At 35.7% G+C, this 21,367-nt stretch overlaps 1 long non-coding RNA gene across 1 annotated transcript; it reads left to right on the forward strand.

Annotated features, from left to right (window-relative positions):
• The first annotated feature begins 206 nt into the window (after nucleotides 1-206).
• On the forward strand, nucleotides 207-19,315 carry LOC119869735. The gene is made up of 3 exons (XR_005371863.1): nucleotides 207-349; nucleotides 18,779-18,873; nucleotides 19,180-19,315. It is a non-coding gene; the product is annotated as an uncharacterized LOC119869735 (long non-coding RNA).
• Nucleotides 19,316-21,367: the final 2,052 nt, after the last annotated feature.

The raw sequence follows: 21,367 nt of genomic DNA on the forward strand, positions 1-21,367 counted from the left end.
TATCAATGTATTGGTAACTGACTTGAAATTTGTTCTTAGTGGGTTCTTTTTTTTTTTTTTTTTTTCTTCAGTGGGTTCTTATTAAGAACTTTCTACCTGCTCCATGTGTGGCCACTCCACTTGCATTAACCACACAGGTTTTCAATTTTAGAATCCATATATTTTTAAATTTAGAATTGCTTCTCCCTCCACAGACGCTGCTCAGAGATTATGTCATTTAATCCAAAGTGAATGTGATTATAGAAGGAGCCATAATAGGATAAATCACTCCAAGATATGACACCTTACTGAAGATTGAAAAGTATTGAAGGAGAAAATCCTGGTATATACATAAAACAATTAAAAAACGGTATGAAAAATTACAAAGACTGAATTTTGGGTTAGTAATGTAGCTGTAAAGAAAGTTATTATCCTGAAATGCTTTATTTGTGCCAGATATTTTCAAGTGTAGAATAACGAAGGTATAGTCAGTAAAGCAAGTAGCTTCAGAGTTAACCTCCCAATAAAGGTTCCTATGGGATTCTGATAAAATTCATAAGAAATTATCATCAGAGGGGGGGAGCAGCAATAGCTGCAGATGTACAAGGGCATCCCGTAAACTGAAAATGTCTCCAGGATCTCCCCTCCATGGGTTGTTATTGTATGCCCACAGCTGACCTCATGAGCAGGAACTGGATAGAAAGAAGAGGATACAAAGATAATAAAAAGCTGGTCATGGAGTAAGTACATTCTTGCTTGAACACAATTTCTACTTTAATGAATGTGGAACATAACATGTGTATGTGTCTATTTGAGTAAAGTCATTTTCTAGACAATAATTCCATTGTCATCTGTCTTCCCCTCCCACTTGTTTATATCATTCTCCCCCTAAAATATACATTCAAGCTAAAACTTTATGAAACACTAACTTTTATGTTTTTAATCCACTCATACATAATGTGTCAGATATCTCCTTCAGGAAAAATTAGCCTTTACAGTTAGAGTACAAATTTTATTCACCTTTGTATCTTCTTTTTTTTTTTTTTAAGGATTTTATTTATTTATTCATGATAGACACAGAAAGAGAGAGAAAGACACACACACACAGGCAGAGGGAGGCTCCATACAGGGAGCCTGACATGGGACTCGATCCCGCGTCTCCAGGATCACACCCGGGGCTGCAGGCGGCGCTAAACCGCTGAGCCCCCCGGGCTGCCCCCTTTGTATCTTCTTGAACTCAAAGAAGCTTTCTAAGAACTTTGGACATAGATACTATCAAGAAAAGATGGTTTCTTTATAACAGCATAGATAATAAAAATTCTAGTTGAGTTTGGATTTGACACCATAATTTTATCTACTACATTTCCTTTACATTAATTCTATACATCATCAGGAAAACGGGGCTCAAATGAGGAAAACAAAGAAGGAAAAGCTCCACAGATTTTAAAGGTTAGAAATCTCAGTTACTAATTAAACTTAAAGAATAAATTCAAAAACAATCAAAATCTTATGTAAAAACAATAGCAAGTTTAAAAATGTTATCCCTATTCAGCCATAGAACTTCAAGGCCAATTCAATACTTATAAGTAAAAAAGTTTTATTCCATATGCTACTGGAAAAGTGAACTGAGGGCTTCTCACACTAAGGATACATTCCCAGTTGATTTGTCTTAACTACTGTCAGTAGTTTCTGACTTTTTGGAGTTCTTTCTCTTTGCTTCACGAATTGTATAAGACCTGTGTTGAAAATAAGCAGCCCAACTCAATATAGTGCCATGGAAAATAGCCATCTGCATTGACGCTGCATGGCTAAAACTGTCTTTAGTGCCTACTACTCAAGCATTTCTGCTTCTTCTTTTTGCACCCAACCAACTCCCATTAACTGTAAAGGTAGTAGAAGGTACCATGATGTCCCACCATCAGATGTGCTTTCAGTGTAACCAGTCCAACAGAGTGGAATTGGACCAAAATTCAGTGTACATGGATCAACTTACTAGAAGTACAAGTCATTGTAAAATAAAACCCAACAAAATAGGAAGATGATCAAATCAAAACAGAAATGCTGGGAGCATTTGACACCACCAATTATAATGTATTCCTCCCTGGCCATTTAAAGAAAACAATCAAAGGTAACAGAACCTAAAAAGGAAGTCTTACTACCTGTAAGTGTTTTGGCTGATTCACAGATGTAACAAAAGGCTCAGGGTATAACTTCAAAAGATAAAATAGGTTATAACTGCAAAATCTAACACAAAACAGACTGGATTTAGTCCCTAGAGAGATTGAAGTGGAAGAAAGTCACAATGTAAACCATAAATGAAGAATGTGGGAAATTGTCACCATCAATTTCAGTGGCTTTGGAAGGCATTTGGCAGCCTGTGCAGGAAGACCAAGTAATACCCAATGATGGATTTAGCCCTGTTGTCACTGCTGAGCTGATGGATACAAATCACTTGCCTTTTAAACTGCAAGTTGTGGAAATAGGATGCATTGAGCTGTAAGGGGATCAAATGGATGAAAGTCAAATACCAGCAGATCAGAAGGTAGTCTGGATCAATTTTTTTAAATTGGTTACAGTAAAGAAAATTAATATTTTCACTGAATTCTAAGAACTTAATTTTTTTTAACCCAATAGTTTCATAATAGTGGTGGAAGGGAAGGTGATGTGGTTGATGTTTTAGATAAAGGACATTCCTAGCATCACTTCTAATCATACCAGAGGAGTGGACCTGTTCCACCTCTGTATAAATCTCCAGGTGGAGGACATGGCATGAGACCTAGGAGCTGAAACCATTTACCAGTCATGTGACCCTGAGACAGTCACTTAATCTCTCTGAAGCTTGTTTTCTTTATAAGGAATGTAGAGATTTTTTAAAAGTTTTCTATTTCACAAGGTTTTCTGAGGACTAAAAGAATTAACTTCTGTGGAAATGCATTGAAGTACCTATCTTTAAGGATAGCTGTTTAAGAACAATCAACTAATTCTCTTCCCTTCCAAAATTTCTTTGAAAGATCCAAAATTAAAATTATATTTAAACACTTTATCAGTACGAGAAAATGGAGAAGATATTTGTCATTAAGACAAAATTTTGAAAGGTTTCTTTTAAGATACACTAAAGGTAAGACCAAGTTACAAAAAGCAATAACCAGCTGACAAATCAGCAGAAGTGAAGGATGTGAGAAGGTACCCACATAGGTAATAAATGAACAGGATTTCCAACGGAGCCCTGGGAACTACTAATCTAAAACTGGCATGACTCAAGAGAGGAGAAGAGTCCCTTGGGGATACTTGAAAGACTAGCAAATTGAACAAATTTAAGAATTTCAGAAACTATTTTAGTACCCAGATACATACACCAGGCTATGACCCTCATCACCATTCTTCCAACTGATGTGCCCTAATCACAGGTAAACCATGAAATTTACTACTGCAGACTCATAAAACAGCCATGTCAGTTTGAAATGACACCTCTCCCCTTAAATCGTGGGGGAATAAGGAAAAAGAAAATAAAAACAGCCTCTCTGATGACTTTTTCTATTCTTCCTTTAAACAAAAGAATTTTTCATGGATATAGGCATCCCAGCTTTCCATCTGGAGATAGTGAGTGAGGAAAGCCCATAGGTCAGCTGGTAGAAAGAAAATTAACTGAACAACAATTTAAATATGAATACATATATACAAACTTTGCAACAAAGTAAATTTTCCTGACAAAAGAAAAGTGCTTTCCTGGTAGCTAACATCCTAATTCCCACTTTCAAGCACTAGAGATAATACATAAAAATAATACAATAAAAAAAGACATAAATCCTCACTCTCGTATCCTCATATTCTAAAACAGGCTATTTTCTTTTTACTTGAAACTTCCTCTCCCATTTTCTATTGCCAAGGAAAGAAGGGCTATCTCTAGAAAAATAAAATTATTGAATTCATAAAAAAATAAACCAAAGACAAGGAAATAAATGTTTTCAGATAAAAAATAAGGTTAAATAAATTTAAAAATTAAGTTGAGGCAGTAAGAACAGATTAGATACTACAGCAAAATGAGTATTTGATTTAGAAACAGGAGTCATCAAACTTGTCTATAAAGAATAATATGATAAGTATTTTAGGCTGTGAATTCCAGATATAGCCTGTGTTGCTGCTGCCTATTATTATTATTATTATTATCATCATCATCATCATCATTATTTTTAAGCTACTCTTTAAAAATATAAAAACCATTTTTAGCTCATGGGCCCTATAAAAACAGGCTATGTACCATATTTCACCAATTCCTGATTTTGAAGATCAACTTATTACTTTAACAACCTGTTGGAAATATGCTAAGATGAAGACAACTTTAGTGGACAACAGATTTAGGAAATTTCCCAAGAGCGAGAGGACAAACAGAAGAAAGGCAAAACCAAAATTAGATAAGTAACAAAGAGCATTTTTCTAAGTTGAAGGCTCAGAATGATGGATAAAAAATTAAAGAGCTCTATTTGTGAATGTATTTTTGTGCAGAGTGTTAACTCCAAGAAAATTTTTTTAATCCTTCAGGCATTCAGGCAGAGAAAAAAAAATGTTTGCATACAAAATAAAAATAAAAATTTTTTTTCACATGAGACTTCTTTTCCATTTTATTAATTACCAGAGGACAGCAGAGTAATGTCTACAGTTTGACCAGTTGGGAGTCTGGCCAAATCATGTCACTCAGGTGCCAGAGCAACAGAAAGAGTTTCCAAGGTCCAGTGACCCAGTAGTACACCAGCTATTTATCACTCCTGAATAAAAATGTCCAGAAATGTACTTTAGAAAAATACATTTTAAAAAAAAGTAGTTCAAGAGAAAAAGTAAGGCATCAAATCTGGTGACAACAACTTCTAAGAAGACTCAGAGAAATGTAATTTAGGGGGAAAAAATATATTCTTGGAAATAGAAAAAACAATAGGAATAAGTAAAAAAAATAAAATAGAAAAAAATAGAAAAACAAGTTAAAAGACTAGGAATGGAAAGGTAAAAATTTAGGAAAGACTTTAGATTCATAGTCCAGACTCTAGGGAGTACAGCTCAAATACAAAACATTTTTATAAAATTTAGAGGATATTGGATCTCTAGCTTCTGAGTGTAACCAGAGCACTGGCTCTAACCATTTCCTCTGTACCTCTAGACACACCATGCTATGACTTTTCTAGTTATTCTTTAATGCGCCTGTAGTTGTAACATTTCTGCGGGAAATATCTCAGAAATATTCCCCAGCTGGTAGGGACCTGCTTCAGCAGAGACACATACTCCCCAACTTCATTCATTACCATCTTAAGAGATAGAGTGAGCCAGGCACTTTCTAGTGCCAGGGATAAAGAGGGAATAAAATAGACACAAATCCTTTCCCTCATGGCACTTAGAGTCTACATGCCAGAGAAAGAAAGGCTACATGAAAAGCTATCCCACAAACAAGTTTTAATGTTTTCTTTTTCTTTTTTTCTCTTTGCTTGCCTAACTTTGCTGCTTAAAATGAGAGTGAGGTCTGTAAGCAACCCTACTTTTCTGCTGAGGACTAGAAGTGACTATGCAAAGAAACAAGGTGTGGGGAGGTATGGAGTCAGGACACCTCTCTGAGCCCTGACTTCCTCATGAGGACAAGCTTCAAGTTTCTTGTCTATGTAATAAAAATCACAGCAGGATTTGCCCTAAAAAGTTGTAGTGAGGATTAAATAGTATAAGTGATGAAAACGATGGGGGATGGTGCCAGCCCTATAAATGTAGTGCCCAGTAGTCCCTACACTCACGTTTAATCATTATAGCCAATCCCGAATAAATAACATACCTTTTAAAGTATAGCTGTAATAATACTAATAGTGATGGTTGTTCACTGAACCTTTATTTCCTCATTTTTAAAACAGACATATTAAAAGTACCCTCACACATACATACACACAAAGTTGTGAAGATATAAAGATGAAAGGAAAGATCACATACAAAGTACTACAGGCCACTCCAAATTTGAACTCGGGTAATTCTGACTGTAATGCTACGGTTCTGCTTGTGCTACCTCCTTAGGAAAAACCTCTGAATCTCCATTCCTTCATATAACCCTGGTCAACTTAACTCCCTTGGGACAACACAAAGGCTTTGAGGACATTGAACTGAGTGTCACTTACCCGGCACTTTCCTTATGACAAAAGGCTTGTATAAAAAGAAAAACGCAGTTTAGAAAATGGTATTATGACATTATTGAACATAGAAATAAAGCAGACTGAGCACTCAGGAAGAACACACTGCCCTCAGAGAAGAGCTTACTATGTCACTCTCAGAGAAAAGCAATCCTTATGAAAAGGGCAAGACCAATAATCTAAGAGGAACCTCACTCACACTTGATAGAATGTTGAGCTACTAGCTCAAGGGCAGAGAGAAAGCAAGGGTCAGATGAACAGGGTCATGAAGATGAGGGATGCCATCGGAAGGGTGACTGGCCATAAAATCTGCTTCTATTTTAATACTAATTGCAGCAACAGTAAGCACTTATAAAATGCTTACTCTGTGAGAGGCACTGTGCTGATAGCTTGACATGCTTTATTACATTCAGTTCTCACATTAATAAAGTAAATTCTATTGTTATTCTGGTTCTCTAGATGATGAGAGTGAAACTCAGCAAGGTTAGAAAATTTGCTCAAGATGCAAAACTAGTAAGTGGAGTTGCTAAGACCTGGATAATAAATTCTGGTGAAATAAGTTACTAAATTGAATTAAACAAAATTAATCAATTTCGTATTCAATTAACATGACCATTCTTTAAGGAAGAAAGTATATTATGCCACTGATTTTAATACAAATAATTTATCAATTTAATTATTCACTTAATAATCATGCATGAATGAATTTAGCCCATGTTTTCAAGAGGCCCGTTAAATACAAAGCACTTTGCTTGACATTGTAGTAAATTGAGTTGTATAATCCCCAAAACGTATAGGTTACAGCAAAAGATGCTCCTAGCAATCCCAGAAACTGCAGTATCTACACCAAAAGTGAACATTGGCCATCACAGCAGAATCTAGAAACGCTTGGTGTAACCCAAAGCTGATTATACATCCTAACACTGCCTCAACCCCCTCTCACAAAAGAAAACATCCTCCTGCTTTCTCTCAAATTTTACAGAGCACTATTAAGAAATGTTTTCTATCTTTAGTGCCATGATACCCGAGAAAACACTGAGATCTTTAAGAAAATGTTGCTACCTGCATCCTAGAGAGTGTTTTTGCAAGATGTAAAGATTAAGAGATGGAAAGAAAACTGAATTGGGATTGGGCAATGCAATCCCAATCAGATATCACCCAACCCCATGCACAGCTCCAGTACTGGAATGATTTCTTAGAGTTATCTTGAATTGAGTCAAGAGAATCAAGTCATTACTGCTCCATGGATACAAGTTGCTCTTGGAAGGAGCTTCGGGGACACAGTCTCCTTCCTCACCCAATCTTCCAAAGGAAATCCTCAAAGAGGGATAATAACTAATGGCACATCTTTGAGTAGCTCTCAGGAGCTAGTGGAATAAAACATACAATTCCTAAAGGAGGAAAAAGGCAGTGCACTAGAACAACCACAGCAGTTCGCACTTTGAGCCCTTTGTATACATTTCTTTATATATGTTTTGGAAGCAGCTCCTTTAGGATTTCAGTGGGACTTTCTTCCTGGGAGAATTGTAAAGAGGATAGTGGGATAAACTTCAGCCTCTGTCACTGTAGTTGGACTTGGGGCCACAACTAATATCATGTCTTCCTCCTATCTGACTTCGTTTATTGTCAACATGTCATGTCATCCCAACATGTCAACATTTTTTCCCATATATAAAATGGTCTTTATTGTTATGAAAATATGTCTTAGGAATAATTTATTGCTCTGGCAGGTTAAATTCTGCTCTACTAGTTCTATGTTCACCAAGAAAGAATAATTCCAGTTTACCTGTTAAAGATCAAGATGTATGTTCCATCTCCTTTTCAAGGAAATACCAGTGTCCTATATGGCTTTAATTCTCCATTTTCACTAATTCTTATATTCTAAGAACATAAAACCATTGTTGCTTTTTATGTTTGCTTAACTTATCATTATCATAATAGGTCATTTTATTATCCAACGCTAATGTGGTTAAGTAAGCAAAACAAAGAAGGAAAAATAAACAGAGATTTCAATGGACCCTCTTTAAAGACTTGCTTTAAAAATGAATATATATAATTTTGACCTAATAACTTCTATGAGTTAATGCATGACTGCATCTTAGTTTATGGCATGGTTAAGAGTGAGCATTAATATATGCAAGCTGCAGATTTGTAGATCTCCAATAACCACTGCTTGCAATATGAAATGGTAGTTCTTATTTCATTTAAGATGACAATATGAAAAAATAAGATGACAATATGAAATTCTTTTTAAAATAATAGACTCTATAGTTCATAGATATCCTTAATTTTGAGATTTAAGTAAATTAACTCTTAAACAATAGGCTCTATGGCTTTTTTAGTTTTTATTCTCAAGGCTTTTAATAACCAGATTGAGGAACTTAAGTAATTAGCTAGTTTGCTTCCAGCATCCATCATCCCTAGCAATAACCATCCACTAAAAGCATCCCTTCCCCATTCTTTTTTCCCTCAAGCCCCCTCATGATTTTCTCCATGAAAATACTCCAATAGGTTTAGATAAACCAGAGGAACCAATCCCCTTGGCCAAAGTGATCATTTCTGAGTGAGTACTAATCTGGTAGAGCCAATGAGATACGCAGGCATGTTTTCTGGAGCTTCCAGAAATCTCTCACTCTCAATCTCATTATTTATCTATCTCTATCTCTATCTCTATCTATCTCTATCTCTATCTCTATCTCTATCTCTATCTCTATCTCTATCTCTATCTCCCTTTATCTTCTGTGTCTGGGATTTGGAAGAGGTAAGACTCGGCCCAACTGCATCCATCTTGTGACATTGAATGGAACCAAACTAAAAATGCCAGCAACTCAAACTCAGAGACAATAGACTCAGAATCTGTTTCTAATAACTTTATTTATGCATCTGAACTAAGGCATGTCGGAAGCTTGTCCTAATCTCAGACTGTCAGTTATGTGACCCAGTAAATGCCCCTTTTCTGTTTGGGCCAACTCAGTTAGATTGTCTGGCCAGTACCAAATAAGTACTAACTGAAACCATTGATCCAATGAGCAATTGTTGTAGAATTAGCTCTTCACTACAAATAGGCTAATAGGAAATTCCAAATACCATGTTATTCCTTTTCTTCTTCTGGAATGTTTATGTATCACCAGTATACATACTTTCTTCACCAGGAATGAAGTGAATAAAAATATGTACAAAGTAAGTTAAATGGAGAGTGACTAAGAAAAATATAATAAATCTTCAAAAGTGAAATTATCTTGTTAAACTTACCAAAATCCAGGTTCTGGTTCTCAGTCTTGTGTTTCTAAAAAATGAAATAAAATAAAATGTATCAGTATACCCCAGTATAACCCCCAGTCTGTCAATGAGCACCATCATTAAACAAAATCACACTAGGCTAATATATGAAATCTAATACCAATTTTATAATGAATAACTCTATTCATCTAATTTCCAGATGGTCACATTTTCTGTTCAGAGCATCTCTTAATGTTCAGAAAAACATTAAAACAATTGTAATGCCAAAATCGTACTCATATATATATATATATATATATATATATATATATATTTTTTTTTTTTTTTGTAAACTTGGAAATGAAACCAAGAGAGGGTATAATCTTCAGTGGACCTCAACCAAAAATAACAACTCCTCCTGAAAGTATTTAAATTTAACAGTGATTGGTAGTGTTTGTGGGAGTATTATTGGGGCTTAGTGACCAGAGGTAGGATGCTGCTCCCTTTGGAAATACTTAGATCAGTCCTGACCAAAATGCCAATAAATACTGAATCTCTAGTAAGGCATGTCAGGATGTACAAATCCCAGGATTAGTATCCTTTTCTTTTCCCTTTATAAAGTTCTGATCCAAGAGACAATGACAATCTATAGCAATTTACCCCTAACATACATCTTGTGGTCCTTGAATACCATTTCACACTAACAGAAACTAAGAGAAATGGCTGATTCTATGTCTGGTACAGGAAATATATAATGAATATTTTATGCCAGAAACCTATCAAAGACTAATAAACCCATGCCAAAGAGACGAAGAAGGGGGCTTTCACTGGCCTAGCATAGCATAAATAAGTCATACACAAAAAAATTACTACAATGGATTGCAACACATCAAATATATAATAACCTATGAGTTCATGATGATTTTAATGATTTTCATGAAACTAAAAGTCACTATTTACCACAATGGACAATTCAATGGACAAATTCAGTATTCTGCAGATTAAGAAATAAAGAAAAATACTAAATACCTTTTTGTTTCCTCTAAAACTTTATTTCAGGGTAATCAAATATTTGATAAGAGAGGGTTCTTTCCTATAGAATGCGTGATAAAACTACAGGAGAAATGATAGACTTAGAAAGCCACCATTTTGCAATCCCAATTTTATTAATAATGGATGTAAGCAATATTCATCAATGGATTAAAAAATCTAATGGTGCAATAGGAAGTAATCAATACTACCTATGTAGATTCTGTCCAAAACTACTGAAGTTGCACTAAATCAAGCCTTAAAAAGAACAAACAGCAAAAAAACTATCATTAAAAAAAAAAAAAAGGTAGAGAGCCATTTAAAAAAATCTCTCAGGAAAAGATGAGCAGCCAAGTTCATAATATGGGACATTCTACAAGACAAATGACCCAGTTTCTGTAAAATAAAATAAATTAATAATAATAATAATTTAAAAATCAGAAATATGGAGAGAAAATAAGGGACGGGGCTATTATTGAATGAAAGAGACTTAAAAGGCATAACAATCAAATACGATGTGAGGCACTTGTTTGCGCCTTGATCTGAACAAACCACTTGTTAGTAGATAATTTTGAGACAATTAGGGAAATATGAATATGGCTAGCATATTAAATGGTGTTAAGAAATGGCAGAAAGATAGAGTAGTAGGGTATGTTCTGGTTTTAAGAAACACTTTCTCAGGTATAATAATGTCATAATGGGTACATAAAAACTTCATTGTCAATTAGTGAAGTATACTGAATGAGTTAAGAGGGAAATAGCTCTTAGGTTGCAACCTCAGGAGCTGCCTGGGTGAAATCTAAAACTGGCCTCCCTACCCAGAGTGCAAGGAGAGTCTGCAGGAAGAGGTAGACCACTCCACAATGGTAGATGACACGTTTAATAAACAAGGGAACTTACAAATGAGGCCTACTTTGAGTGGCCACAAGATGAGTAGATATCTGCACCTGTCAGAATCTTAAAAGTTACATAGAGGACTTAACTTGGTTCAACCATATATTTAGTCCAAATAGTCTCAACAACACCTTACTCTTTCCAGGCTGCATCCTTGAAGAAGCCCCCACTGTGAGAACAATCTGCAGAGCATACATTACCAAGGGCAGGGGTCAGAGTAGGGAGCAGAGTAGGGAGCATCTGATTGCCTAGGTCCCGCTGGTGGGTCACCTGGCATCACATTCTCTTGACTGTTCTCTAATAGTAACATGATGGCTAGTATGCTTTAAGACGCTCCAGAAAAATAGAAATGTGTATAAGGGGAATAGAAGATATAAAACTTACAAAATGTTGATCGTTATTGAAGTTGGTTTATTATATTACCTTCTAAACTTTTATATATGCCATTTTCTACAAAATGATTTTTAAAAGAAGATAGTACTAGGGACATATAGCCAAAGTTGTTTCTCTGAGTCCCATTTTGATAAATAATTTCACTGATAGGTTTATACCAGGTAAATCTAAAGGCAGTCTTCACAATGGCTTAACTCTTTCAGTTGCTCAGGCTATGAATACAAATACCAGCCTTGACTCCTTTTTTTCTTTCATGTCCCACATTGACTCCATCAGCAAATCTTCCTCACTCTGTCTTTGATACATATCCTAAACCTGACTCATCATCATTTGCACTGCTTCTGCCTTTTTCCCAAATTACTACCATGTCTCCTCTGAATTACTACAAAAGCCTCCTAACTGGTATGCTGGCTTCTGTCTTTTTGCTTTTTTGGTTTATTCTCAGTAGGGCATACAGACAGGTCCTGTTAAAAGCTGGGTCATATTAATCCTTTGTTCACCCCCTTTACCTCTGGCATTTCATCTATCTCACTCAGATTGAAAGAATATGTTCTTAATGCAGCCTGCGGGGTTCTATGTGACATGGACCACTACTCTTCCCTGTTAATTTCCTCTTTGCTCACTCCATTCCAGCCAGAGTGGCCTCCTCGTCATCTCTTGAGCATACCAGAGTGTTCTAGTCTCAGGGCCTTTACCTTTGCTTTTCCCTCCACCAGCCGTATGCTCTTCCCATACACTGGTAGGCTTCTTTCCTTAGTTCTTTTATGTCTTTGTTCAATTGTCATTTTCTCAGAATTCCTTTTTTAAAATTCTCTAGCCTTCCCTATTCTTTATCAATATCTTGCTTTTTTCATATCTCATAAACATCTAACATATATACATTGAACTTACTTATACTGTTTATTTCTGTGTCTTCCATTTCCCATGAGGGATTTATGACTCTTCTATTCACTACTAGATCCTTAGCACTCAGAACAGTGCCTGGTTCATGGTAAGAATTTAATAATTATTTGTTAAATAAACAAATTTGTTGAATAACATTTGCTGAATAAATTTGTGGGATAAATTAAGCTACTATTCCAATAGTGTTGCCCATGGCTCATTAATGCTCTCAAGTGCATTATCTTGAGTAGTCTTAACCATCAGGGAGCAAACCTACTTCTTGCATTATTTACTTATTCTTTCAAAATATTGAGCTCTTTCTTTGCATTAGGAACTAAACCAGCAATTCATAAGATAAATATGTTATTCACTCTCCTATAAATATCTCCCAGTTTTTAGGAAAGGAGGAGCACTTCACTGTTATCCTATGATTAGGTATATAGGTATTCAATCAGTTATTCTGGACCCTATGGCAAACCTTCATAAAAAGTTTGCAAATTGTGTATGCTACTAAAGAGTTACAGAGGTAGGTACCGTTAAATAAGGATACCCTCTGGAATCGGCAACCCTAGTGGTAGTGAGAGGCTGGTAGAAGTCCCAAAGACAATTACCTCTGATTATTAGATTCCTCATCTGGAGCTCAGCCCAAGGGGAATGGGGTATGACAGTATTGCCTGGTCTTCTCAAGTTGCAAGCACTCCTAGCCATATCTGGCTTTCACCATGAACTCTGATATTCAAGTATGGAGCCAAAGAGTATCTCTGCCATTCTGAAAAAAAAAAAGGCAGCGTTACTGATAGAGGTACTCAAGGAGAACCACACAGAATAGCAGTCCAAACTATATATAGGCCTATTGGAAGAGATGGGTACAATTCCTTGGATACAATTCCATGCAATAGTCAATAATTGAAGTCTTTATTCTGGTACTTCTATTATTTGTGTCTTTTTAGTGATATCCAGGCTAACATAGGGTGACGGCTCTAACAATGTATACATGTTCCACAAATCAGAGCTCCATAATTATTTTAAAAATCTACATCCAAGATCCCTTTTTATTATCACAGAAAATTTCAACAAGAACCCTGCCTATATTCTTTAAGCCTAATTTCCAATTATTAATTTTTATAATAATGGTTTTAAATTTTTTATCACCTATTTAAAAGTTTCTTGTTGGTAATGACTATCAAATTTTGGAGACATCATCATTTTAACATCTTTTAAAAAGTCTTAATCAGAAATTGCTGTGGCCATTTCAAGTATAAAAATCTGTTAAAATTACAGTTATGTTCACTGAAGCAAGCTCAGGTTTCTCATTTGAAATGTCAAGGTTTTACTTGGATGTATTTTTCCAGTTAAATATCAAGTATTATTCTTAATACTTTGCTTTAAAAAGAGATGTAATTATTTTATCACCACATCTTGTATAGCTACTCCCAAATTTACTCTGATTTACCCCCAGGAAATATTATTATTTTTCTACATGTGTTTTGAAATGGAAAAAGGTTGATAAGTACTTCACTTGGGAAACTTGTATGCCATGGGTGAAACCATTGGCCTCTAATGTGCACATTTGCAGACAGCCAAGATTTCCCAATGGCATTTCAAACCTCTTTCTCTCATGACTTGATTCTTGTGCAGATGATGACAAGTACTGGTGACAGCAGTAGCCTCCCTGTGCTATCATTCAATTCCTTTAGTTCCTTAGAATGAGATCAATAAAACTTCACTCTTTTGAAGGAAAAATTATACCACTGTCTTGAAGTGTCAGTAAAGACAGTATGTGAGTTCAGTAAGAGGATGTGTTGATGGTACAGATTTTCAATCCAAGTTAGAAAGACTGCTTTAGGGTCAAAGAAGTGAGACAGAATTATTCCAATCCATACCAGAATGTCATTTGCCACATTTATTATAGTATAAAAGCTTAAGCAATAGAAAGAGAGTTATGCTTGAAATTACCATTGCCATCTTTGATATCTTGAATATCTTTTAGGCTCACTTACCTTTTTTCTAAAGAATTTACAACATTAACACCTAAGAACTATCCTTATTAGTAGTGACTATCAAAAAAATGTATAATCAAAGCTGCATTGTCTCAGCAAGATGAGATAACTATGCAACTTGCTGACTACATAGTACAGCTGTTTTCCCATTTATGCATGTTTCTCTTTTATTCAGAAATAGAAGAACTTTATGTAATCATAGGGGAGGCTTTATCTTCTGCATATCCATCATCACTGTGACTTATTCAAAGAAGGGATCTGTGAATGGCATAAAAGATATTTCTCTAATGATTAATACAAATTTTAACACTAAGAAAATAATAATTATATTTAGAAAAAAGAAGAATCATAAAAAATGCTGCTGATGATCGATGTGGAAAGTGGAGGCCAAGACTCTGTTCCCATTGCCTTTGTAGCCCCCATAATGCAAAGCAGGTGCTTAACTCCTAAGAAAAATCTAATAAGTCTTTATTGGTTTGAATGAATAAAGAAAAAAAATTAAAAAATTTTGTCTTTAGGGCAGCCCCGGTGGCACAGCAGTTTAGCGCCGCCTGCAGCCCCAGGTGTGATCCTGGAGACCTGGGATTCGAGTCCTGTATCAGGCTCCCTGCATGGAGCCTGCTTCTCCCTCTGCCTGTGTCTCTGCCTCTGTGTGTGTGTGTGTGTGTGTGTGTGTGTGTGTGTGTGTGTGTCTCATGAATAAATAAATAAAATCTTTTAAAAAATTTGTCTTTAATATTCATAGTGATCATCACTAATACAGTAAGAAGAGTACAAGGTTTTATTGATATGCAGTCTTTGGTCAGGGATGAGGAACAGTTGTGAATAGTGGGTATGCTGTAACCCCAATATATGGTAGAGCCTTAGCTAAAAGTTTGTTCTCCCAGACCTGTATTCCCGAAAAAAAGCTATATGTGGTATAGTTCATTTTTAAAAAATTCTTTCTTGCTGCAAAAATTCTTAATAAGTTGAGTTTATAGAATGCGTAGCAGACTGTTGAGTGCTTCAGTCAGAAAGGTAAAACACCATAGATTGTAAACCAATATATTTGTAAAGATTCTGACACTAGCTAGCTCTATTGTGTCTGAATAGAGTAATGCATTGTTAAATGCCTCATACACTCTCATTTGATCCTCAGAGTGCTTTTACACAAGAGGTCCTTATTGTAACCCCATCTTACAGATGAGGAAAATGAGGCTTAGCATCTGAACCCAAGTGTGTCTGACTCAAAATGCCACACTCTAACCCCTTTGCTTGTTGTCTCTTGATAAATGCACATTAAAGCGCCTACATTTTACACATTATATCTAGAAAAGCTTTTCTACTATGACAGCTGTTTACACTTTTTTCAACCTTTTTGGGGAAAAGGTATAATAATTTTTGCTGTTTTACAGGCTTGTGTTAATTATTTGTTAAATTGCAACATTAATTTTTACTTTAAGGAAACCATTGTGTTAATACTTAGAGTCAATTTAAAGTAGGTGAGAATTTGGGTATTTTAATATATACTTGAATTATTAAATACTGATCATGGCGATTGTAACCACTGTGAGATAAGAGGATACCCGTGGCCAGAAAGGTCAAGAATGAGTTTTCCAGGTCATTGGTTCTGCCCAGAACTGCTCTGGTGAATCACATTCCACACAGCCTCTCAGTGCTGAGCTAGCATCTATGCAGATCAAAGCCGTGGCCAGAATGGCTAATTCATGCGCTAAACCCAAATGTCAAGATTTGTTAAACACATGTCCTTTTATAACAACTACCTAACTTAACTCACTGGGAGAAATGTGGTAGAACAAATTATTTGTCTAGATTCAGATTTAGATGTTTTAATTTACTGTTATGAGGAGCAGTCATGCAATTAAAGCAATGGCACAGGAATAGCCTACCTGGGGGAAAAGTGAGAGTCTGTGGCTGAAAATCTTCAGGGAAAGACATGTGAAGAAATTAGTGAGATTGATGAAGTGTTTCGTGGTATATGATACAGAGGTTCATAATGGATTGTCCCTCCAGTCTTCCCTAACCACATTGAATATGAATGCATTATTGAATGAATAAATCAGCAGCTTAATGATATAAAGGTTTTCAATGTATCAACCCAGCTGTTCATTCTTAATCCCTCTGCTCTATTTCCCCACCTTTTATTTTCTTCTCCTCACTCCTAATGAGGAATGTCTTATGACTGCAGAAGTACAATAACCCCCATGCTACTACCATCATACACTTCTTTTTTCTTAGGGTGGAATACTAGATAAGAAGCCTCACAGATCCAAAAGCTAAAACCTATTCTCTTTGTCTCTTTTCTCACCTCCAATTCTTCTCAACCAACTCCAAAAGAGCACCTACTTGACTTCTCACAATGACTTGCATTTATTAAGCAACATCATTCTTCATATTTTTTATAGTTTCATAAAAATTAGTAGTGTTTGGACAGTCATGGCATGACAAAGCAGGAATTCTGCTACCTTCCCTCTCAGGTCTTATTCACATAAGGAAAGGAGAGAAAATGACACAATTAACTAAAAGGATGTTTATGAAAGCCCCAGTGCAACTTATATACACTACAACATGTTACCTGGGCTAATGTAAGACTTTCATATAAGGTTCATGCAGTCATCACTCCTTGCCCTCCATGTCCTTTCACAATCAGTGGTTTTTATGTATTTTGCTTAGACAGAGCTAACATGATTATATTTGAATTGTTCAGAGACAAAGAAACTCGTGTTTAGCTACTATCTTTGATTTTCCTAGTACCTAGAAACTCATTGACAAAACTTAAATTCTGTACCCCTCAATTAACCTAAATCCTTATACAGGCATGTCTGAATGAACAGGAAAGACAGGCAAGGTCATAGCATAAAAGAAAATAAGGCACCCAGATAAAATCATTACAAGTAGCAAATGAGTTTAGGAAGACAGGACTTCACAGGAGTGCCTGAGCATTAGGAAGAACAAGTTGATGTTGGATGTGAAGCTGCATATATAAACCTATCCCTCATCTTTGTTATTACCTAGGCCAGCTGTGAGGTAAAAGTGGAGGGATGATAAAACTAGGGGCTCCAGCTCCTCTGTTATGGGATCTTCTTATGAATAGAGTGGTGAGAAGCTAAGCTCTGAGAAAGGATATGATCAGAAACTTCCAAAGAAGTTCTAGCATTATGCAAGCACATCAGGTCCAACCCTACAGAGGCCAAAGAATTATATCCAGTCCTTATACATCCATTACAAGCCAAGGCTTTATGGGGACTGGCAAATATTCTCAAGCCAACCATTCCCTCTTGGCCCACACATTTCTAACTTTCCATTCTTTCTTTGATTTTGGCCCCTGTCAGTTTCCCTTATGCTTTTGTGAGCACAGCTATGCATTTAAGATGCTTGTTACATTTTATACTGCATTTCTACCTCTTTCTTAATGAAAGAATTTTCACCTCCCAATCTCAAAATTCCTGGAAATTTAAGTGTCTTCATCTTTTCTTCATCTTTCATCTTTTCACTCTTTCTAAAATAGATATGTATAAGGCTTCTGTTTAAAACAATGAAATCACTGAAATTTGGTGAAATTTCTGTTATTTTGATATATTTTTGCCTGATACTATTCTCTGATAACCATAGCAAGCCTCTTCTGAACTTTGGAGTCTATGGATGTTATTCCCTTCATTTAGTAGCAATATATGGGTACCCACTGATTAATAAATTAATCAATTTCTACTTTTTGTAGGTTTCAGTGGAGTTACTTAACCAATCTCTTATTTTATTAAAAAATTTATCTATTTCATTTTGTTCATCCACTTGCTTTCTCATCCCATCTTTAAGAGGATAAAATGAAGTGACCTGTGTGGTTATATTTGAAATTCTTTTATGAATATGATCTGGAGACATGTGGTAGAAAGCAAGTAGCGTATTGAAGACGTTGTAAACATAAGGATGTAGGGTACAAAAATGCTGGATGGATTATTGTTAATATTAGCCTAGCACTGAGTCAATTTCCCAAATTCCTGTTGTATCTTGATAGAGTTTCTCCAGGCATGTAAACTATTCCCTGGGTGCAAACTAAACACTTTCAAAGCTGTATTCACTTTCTTAGGCTTCTGTGGAAGTAAATTCATTATATTGGACATTCCCCCTGGACTGAAAGACTGGATGTAGTTTCTTTTAAGTGCTCCTTAAGTAAAGGAAAGATGACTTTTAAAAAGTATATTTATTTGTCAACTATTCTGAATCCATTTACAGAAAGAATAAGCACAGGGCTCCTTTGTCTGCTGAATATCCCACTCTGGCTCCAGATTTCTAACCTACAGCCATATCTCTCAGGAAGATAAGCCTGGGTAAGAAATTTTAAAAAGAATTTGATGATATGGAGCATGATGATATTTGGCTATCTCTATTCTTCTTTTCCTGTGTAAAATATCAATAATGGAATGATGCAAGAACAGAGCACTGGGAAGTTGGAAAATAGGGACACAGACAAGTTATGAGGAAGTTAGAAAAATACAGAGAAATAAGACCTTTGTGGGCTTCTGGATTGATTGCAAACTAACCAATGAATAGGTAGGTCTAGCAAACATATTAAACCTAGATTAGGAAAATAAATATAAAACCATCTCCTAATTACAAATATTTCTCTTTTGCAGACATAAAGAAGAGAAAGGAAAAAAATCACACAAGACCCTGAAAAGGAAGCAAAGACAGTAATACAGAGGGTGGTAGGGGTATCTGGGTGGCTCGGTTGATTAAGCATCTGACTTTGGCTCAGGTCATGGTCTCAGGGTCCTGGGATTGAGCCCTACATTGGGCTCCATGCTCAGTGTGGAGCCTACTGAGGATTCTCTCTCTCCCCCAATCCTTTTGCCCCTCCCTCTGCTCTCAATCAATCAATCAATCAATAAAATCTTTAAAATAAAATAAAACTACTGGGAATCCAGCCTTATACCAAACTTTCTTTCAAAGTACCTTTTGAAGACCTGCAATGGGGAGATGATGAAGGTAGTACCAGAAATTTAGATTCTAAGATTGGGCATGGGACAAAATTTAGAAGATTTGCTACAAACTTTAGTAGACATATAAATACTCAGAAAAAAAAAAAAAAGAATGAGGGCATGGGGGACAGGGTGTGAATATTTACATAGGATTGCCTCCTGAGCTAAATAAATTCTATGCCTCAGAAATAAATGGGTCTTGGAGAGTTAAGACAATGTTCAGAATTTAACCAATAGAAGCATCTTACAATATAATCATCTACACTCAGCCAGGAAGTCTACTCACAGGACTCTCTAAGGGCACATTTAAAAAGGTCGGGATGCCTGGGTGGCTCAGCGTTTGAGCAACTGCCTTTGGCTCCCGGGGTGATCCTGGAGTCCTGGGATCAAGTCCCACATCGGGTTCCCTGCATGGAGCCTGCTTCTCCTTCTGCCTGTGTCTCTGCCTCTCTCTCTCTCTCCTTCTCTCTCTCTCTCTCTGTCATGAATAAATAAATAGAATCTTTAAAAATAAATAAATAAATAAATAAATAAATAAATAAATAAATAAATAAATAGAAAGGCTTTATACACACATATATTGATCAGAGGGTTATCTATAATTGTGAAATTGAAGTGTCCAACCATAGGCAGATAGTTAAATGAATGGGATATTTTGAAGATCTGAAAATGAGATTTATACATCCAGATAATAACACAGAAAAGTGTTGTGACATTTAAAATGTAGGCTGTAATATACAGATATTTTAAAATTAATATTGCAGGGGAAAAATGTTTAATGGAAAAATCACGAAAAAAGTCAAAATTCTTGCATTTGAGTGAGAGGAAATATGTTGACCTCATCATCCTCATGCCCTTCCTCCTCTGCTTTTTCATCTTCTATTTTATAATTTTCAAGTTTTATTTAATAAACTTGTATATTTTAAATGATTTTTTTAAATAATACAAAGAATTAGAAGCCCGTCTGAGGTTATTTATACAGGGAATAGACAGTCTAAGATGATAGTTCTCGACTTAAGCATCCATCAGAGTTATCTAAAGTTCATGATGCTAGAGATCTGGGACAGGACCAGAAATTTTGCATTTCTCACATGTTCCCAGAGGATTCTAATATTGCTGATCCAAGAACCAAACTTGGAACAACTGCTATAAGAGAAATGCTTTCATTCCTCATGATTTGCAAGATTTTACCCATTTATCCAAACATTTCACCAAAAGGCTCTATTCATGTGGTAGAGTGCAGTGAAATTGACTCTATAACAGTGTGACTCAATATTTTGCCCTTGGCTTTTATCCAAAGTTAAAGTAAATATGACACTTTTCTTTTTCTTGGAAAGGGCAGTTGAGGACATTATCTTAATATGTTCCAAGTTGCCTTCTAAAAGGCTCATATTGAAAAGCTTTCGTAGAACAAAGAAGGATAAGAATTTAGAAGTAAATTTTTAGCTTTTTTAATTTATTCATGAGAGACACAGAGAAAGAGAGGTAGAGACACAGGCAGAGGGAGAAGCAGGCTCCATCAGAGAGCCTGACATGGGACTCGATCCCAGGTCTCCAGGATCACACCCTGGGCTGAAGGCAGTGCTAAACCGCTGAGCTACCTGGGCTGCCCGAGGGATAAGAATTTAATCATATTTTGTTAAATACTTTTCTTTATTAAACAATAAATGATTAGTGTTAAATGATTTTTAACTATGCATTTATATCTGCTTTATTTCTGGATTTAGTATGGTTTCCATAAATATAGTACACAAGACAGAAAAAAAAGTTGCAAATAGATAAGGAAATCAAGACAAACAATTCACATAACCAAGATGTCATAAGCCTGTTCTCCTTATCTTGG

Source organism: Canis lupus, chromosome 17, assembly GCF_011100685.1.
Source record: "Canis lupus familiaris isolate Mischka breed German Shepherd chromosome 17, alternate assembly UU_Cfam_GSD_1.0, whole genome shotgun sequence".
In the NCBI taxonomy this organism is placed as follows: domain Eukaryota; kingdom Metazoa; phylum Chordata; class Mammalia; order Carnivora; family Canidae; genus Canis; species Canis lupus.